This window comes from Dermacentor silvarum, chromosome 11, assembly GCF_013339745.2.
Source record: "Dermacentor silvarum isolate Dsil-2018 chromosome 11, BIME_Dsil_1.4, whole genome shotgun sequence".
NCBI lineage: Eukaryota > Metazoa > Arthropoda > Arachnida > Ixodida > Ixodidae > Dermacentor > Dermacentor silvarum.
Window position 1 is genome coordinate 1666849 of NC_051164.1, and position 5925 is coordinate 1672773.

At 50.5% G+C, this 5925-nt stretch overlaps 1 long non-coding RNA gene across 1 annotated transcript; it reads left to right on the forward strand.

Annotated features, from left to right (window-relative positions):
- The first annotated feature begins 4000 nt into the window (after positions 1–4000).
- Positions 4001–5562, forward strand: LOC125941601 (uncharacterized). Its single transcript, XR_007464473.1, has 3 exons — positions 4001–4249; positions 4951–5127; positions 5463–5562. It is a non-coding gene; the product is annotated as an uncharacterized LOC125941601 (long non-coding RNA).
- Positions 5563–5925: the final 363 nt, after the last annotated feature.

A 5925-nucleotide genomic window follows, 5' to 3' on the forward strand; every position in this document is an offset into this window, starting at 1 on the left:
AGTCGATCCAAGGCGTCGTCAATCCGTGGGAGAGGGTATACGTCCTTCTTCGTGATCTTGTTGAGGCGACGATAATCGACGCAGAAACGTAGGGTTCCATCCTTCTTCTTCACTAACACCACGGGGGACGCCCACGGACTCTTGGACGGCTGGACGATGTCGTCGCGTAGCATTTCGTCGACTTGTTGCCTTATGGCCTCGCGTTCGCGCGCCGAAACTCGGTACGGGCTCTGACGGAGTGGGCGGACATATTCGTCGGTTATGATGCGGTGCTTGGCGACCGGGGTTTGTCGAACTTTTGACGACGACGAGAAGCAGTCCTTGTATTGCAGGAGCAGAGCTTTTAGCTGTTCTTTCTTATGCCAAGGAAGGTTCTGATTGACGTCGAAAGTTGGTTCAAGTACTACAGTCTTCGTTGCAGGTGCACTAGAATCCGTGAAGGCAAAAGCACTGCCGGCTTGTACTATTTCGTCGATGTAGGCGACCGTTGTGCCTTTGTTAATGTGCTTGTATTCGTCGCTGAAGTTCGTGAGCATCACTCTTGCTTTCCCTTCACGTAGCTTAGCTATGCCTCTAGCGACGCAAATTTCACGATCGAGCAGTAAGTGATGATCGCCCTCGATGACGCCCTCCATATCTGCAGGCACTTCGGCACCGACGAAATCATTACACTGGAGCGAGGCGGAACGGTGACTTGTTCTTCTAGCACATTCAAGGCATGGTAACTGATGTCTGTATCCGGTGGTATCGCGTTGTCCGTTGAAAGCGTTATTGACTTGGACCTTAAATCGATGACTGCACCATGTTGGTTTAGAAAGTCCATGCCTAGGATGACGTCCCTGGAGCAGTGCTGCATGATTACGAAGCTCGCCGGGTAAGTGCGATTGTTAACCGTGACTCGCGCTGTGCAGATTCCAGCCGGCGTTATTAGGTGGCCTCCCGCTGTCCGGATATCAGGTCCTTGCCAGGCCGTCCTCACCTTCTTCAACTTGGCGGCGAACGGGCCACTGAAGACGGAATAGTCAGCTCCAGTGTCGACGAGAGCGGTGACGCTATGACCATCGATTACCACGTCTAAGTCGGTAGACCGTCGTCTGGCGTTGCGGTTAAGTCGTGGCGTCGGATCACGGCTACGTCGGCTTGCTTCGCTGCTGCTACGTCGCGTCGGTAGGTCTTCTTTCGGCGGCGAAGTGTTGTCGTCAAGGCTCTTGCTAGGCGGTGTGCTGGTACCTCGTTGTGATGATGCGTGAGTTGTCGTCGTCGGTGGCGGCGGAGGATCTTCGGTATTGCGTCGTACAGCAACCGCACCTCCATCGGTTGCTGCCTTTAGTTTCCCGGATAGGGGCTCACGGACCGGCCCCGCGCTGGGCCAGTGTATGGTCGGCGCTGCGGCGACAGGTAACGTCCTGGTGACGGCGAGCGTGAGGGTCGTCGTGGTTGGAACTGGGCTCCGGCGAGGTAGTCAGCGATGTCGCGTGGTCGCTCGCCAAGCTGTGGACGTGGCGCGTTGACGGCGAACCCTCGTAGGCCCATCTCGCGGTATGGGCATCGGCGGTAGACATGGCCGACTTCCCCGCAGTGATAGCAGAGCGGGCGGTGGTCGGGGGCGCGCCAAATGTCCGTCTTCCGCTGGTAGCTGCGCTGGGCGACGGGCGGGCGTGCTGGCGGCGGCGGCGGTGGACGACGGAACTGCGGCGTTACGGGGCCCTGGCGCGAGCGCGGAGGGGGGCCGTGACGACGGGCGACGGCGGCGTAGGTCATCGCTTGCGGCTGTAGTTGAGGCGATGCCGGAGCTTCTGGCACTTCCAGAGATCGCTGAACCTCTTCTTTAACTATGTCGGCGATTGAAGTCACCTGAGGCTGCGACCTTGGGAATAATTTCTGTAGTTCTTCCCGTACAACAGCTCTGATCGTCTCGTGCAGGTCGTCGGCGCCTAGAGCTTGAGCTTCGGCGTAGTTTGTCAGCGCACGGCGGTTGTATTGTCTGGCTCGCATTTCAAGCGTCTTCTCGATGGTTGTCGCCTCCGAAACAAATTCTGCCACAGTCTTGGGCGGGTTGCGCATCAATCCAGTGAATAGATGCTCTTTGACGCCCCGCATCAAGAACCTAACTTTCTTTTCTTCAGACATGTCGGGGTCGGCGTGGCGGAAGAGGCGAGTCATCTCCTCCGTGAAGATCGCGATGCTCTCGTTCGGCAATTGAACTCTGGTTTCCAGGAGAACTTCAGCCCTTTCTTTTCGTACGACACTCGTGAAGGTCCTCACGAAGTTCTCGCGAAATAGGTCCCAAGTCACCAGGGTGGTCTCCCTGTTCTCAAACCATGTCCGAGCAGCGTCATCCAACGAAAAATAGACATGGCGCAGCTTGTCATCGTCGCTCCATTTGTTGAATGTCGCGGTCCTCTCGTACGTCTCCAGCCATGTTTCAGGGTCTTCAGCTGATGATCCACGGAAGGTCGGTGGCTCCCGAGGTTGCTGCAGCAGGATGGGGGACGCTGGGGCTGCCATTGAGGTCGTTGACTTGGCCTTGATCGCTGTGGTCTTCTCGGGAAGAAGTCCGTATTCTGGCAAAAGACCTTGCTGCCTACGGCTAGCTCGCTGGTCCTTGGCGATGTTGGTCTCGTCCTCCGGTTTCGGGCTTGGGTCGCGGCTTTGCGGGGGTGTCCGCTGCATGGACACAAAAGCACCTCCACCAGATGTCACGTAGTAGTGACGCTGAAGAAAACAGTCGTAAAACTGTGTACAACGAAACTGGTTGTTTATTGGGCGAACCTGTGCCCACAAAAGCAAGGTACACTCAAAGCACAACGATAACGGCGAACACAGTCGGCGATCGTCGAAAATCTGATCAGCGGCGAAACGCGTCGGCTTTTATACCTGAGTCATCGAAGGTTCTAGATTAATCCCTGATGCCCGCGTGTCTTCCAGAAAGTTCTAGAGAATTCGCGTCAGTCATGCAATCAGATAACATAAGCGTCGGTGAAAACAGGCAATGGAAAGAAGCATCGATAGCGTTCTAGAAACTTCCGATACAGGCGCGTCCTGCGCCGAGCGATAACGTTTAACATTTGTTAGCCGGTGGAAAGCGGCCACCGGTGAAAGATAAACATCTATACGTGTCAATATGTAATGTGTTGAATGCAACTAGTTATAACCTATTACAATTTACAGAGGGTACAGGTTCACTGACATCATCAGAAGATGTAGACACGCTTACAATCTCATCCATTTGCATTAACATTCCCTCTGACATGTATTCCGTAATTCTCAACTACAGATGCAACATGTGGGCAGAGATAAGGGCAATGTGCCATTTTACTGAAGTGCATAAGGTTACGGTGCTTGCAGCGGCAATTCTAGTCATCATCGAAACACGCACAAAGTGGTGCGTCTGGTGGCTTCTGCTATTTCGCTGTAACGTACTGAGTTCGAATACATGCAGTGGTCCACTGTAGTCTCTAGTGCAAATCAAGTACGAAGTGTAGTGTCCACATGCACCGAGGCTCATGACGTGCTCCTTCCATTTGGTTGGTTGCTTCACTGGAATTTACGTGCTGCAGTGATAACAGCTTTCGGTGCGCAAGCGACAAGTCATGAGTTTAATCACCACTGAGAGCTTTTTTTTCTGCTGACCATCGTTTTGTGATAACACACCGAACGACCGACTGACCAATCAACTGAAGGCATTATGAGAAGACTAGTTTGTCGTTTTTTATTAGTAAATGTCGACTGTTAATCCTGTCATGATAGAGAAGAGGGGGAAAGTATGCACAACCGATGTTTATAAGTAGCGATAGCTGGTGAGGTAACAGTTATAAAACAGCGCCAGTCACGCAGACAAAGCAAAGAAACATATCGTCAAAGAGCTGTCAGCGCACAGTCCTGTTTCTTTTCTTTGTCCCTGGCGGTGTATTAAAAAATTGTATAAACCTGCGAATATATTGTAGCAGAAATTCTACTACGAGATACGAGATTCAAGAACTCAACAGCAGAAAAGTCTAATCTAATGACTTGCGTTGCTGCTATCTGCAGACCCTCCTCGCCTTCCTTGGCGTCATCGCCGCTGCCTACGCCGGCGGCTACGGCCTCGGCTACGGCCATGGTCTCGGCTATGGCCACGGATACGGTCTTGGTTATGGCTATGGCCACGGCTACGGACACGGCTATGGCCACGGCTACGGACACGGTCACCACGGTGCCGTTGTTGCCACCTCTGTGCAGAAGACTGTTCATCATGCTCCAGCTCGTGGTAAGTGTTACACTTCCAGGATCCTGGCAGGCTCGCTGGTCATACTGCAAAGCCAATCATTTACTTTCAAGCCCCTACAATAGCACGCTCATGCACAAACGTACATATGCGCACATAAAAGCCCATGTTCGCATGGAGTTATTTCGATCATTACGGTGATTTGTACCACTTGGAAGGTACCAGCACTAACAGTGCCCTGGGCAATGTCTATCATATAGTCGACTTTGCACTATCTATCATGCTATTAATCTTTGCTTAAAACATCTGACAACTTCTCCATTGATCGACCAAATCCTGTAGATAAATACAGAATGTCATAAGAACTGCTTTCCACTAGTACAAGAAAAACAATATTCGTCATGGTTTTCCTGAGTGATCTGGCGTGGACGGCCTGCAACGAGTCAGGAAGAAAGTATTAGCAAAATAATTGCTTCTCTACTATTCATGCCTATAGAAGGGCTGAAACTTGGGCGAATAAGTGTTTTTTTAAATCAGTAAACAGTAACTTGTGCCCCCGACAATTGCAATCTGGTGCACCCCTGCCTAAATCGCATGCGCCAAAAAGAACTGTTAGTATTTCTCTGAATTGGCTCTTTAATTATGTTTCACAGCACCATGACGTACATTTTATGCGAACTTGAGAGAGGCGTAGCTGTGATATATCATTGCACAGATAATTCATTCAGCGTATCTGTTCACAGCTGTTGCTGTTGGCGTTGCTCACGGCTACGGCCATGGTCCTTGGCTACGGCCATGGTCTTGGCTATGGACACGGTCTTGGCTACGGACACGGTCTTGGCTACGGTCTTGCCCTCGGCCACGGTTACGGCTACGGTCATGGCTTCGGACACTACGGCTAAATACCACGTTTATTATAGGTGAGCGCTATCATCAAAGTTTACTCTTTATGTGCAGAGACGTGCTGGTGGCGTGGATTGCTGCTGCAATGAAAATGCTGTAGATTCTTCTGGAGGTAATGCTGACAAAATATGTTGGTCAAAGAAGTAATGACGCTAACAATCGTGCTCTTGAAATGTTTATTCGTTGCACGGAGTGCAGTTTTTCGTTGGTTATCAATATTTTGACTTGCAAGAAGAATTGCTCTTACACTGTGGATTATTCTAGCAGAACCCTTTTTTGTTCGAATTCTACACAGAGATGATTTCAGCCGTAGAATGTGTTCGATACCTAACCATGCATTTTTCTTCGGCAGTCAACCATCCAACAAGAGTCAAAGGGAAGATGTATCCGGTACAAGGGCCAAAAAGAGGGTGACAAGGAATGGGAAAATAAAATTGTTAATTTATTTTAAATTGTTGCCATGTGTGTATTCTTTCATGTACGGCAAAGCAAACAAACCTAGAGCACTAGGCTCGAACAGAGCCTAGTGCTCTAGGCTCTGTTCATACATAATACATAAGAGCTATACACTAACAACCAAATGCACTTGCACTCCTCCCTATGGGTTCCTGCACAAGTGCACCACAGAACACTAGTGCAGGACGTGGCCAGAATGAACTGCCTGCTTTATTGTACCCGAAGTTGCAAACTGTAAATAACTTCTTGGGGTCTCCCAATGATAGTCTTATTACAGCCTGTATTTGCCTCAAGCGTTTATTTAAAGCTTGATTGATGGGGCGAATTGGGCGTGTTGCTACATATCAGAACAGCGGAAG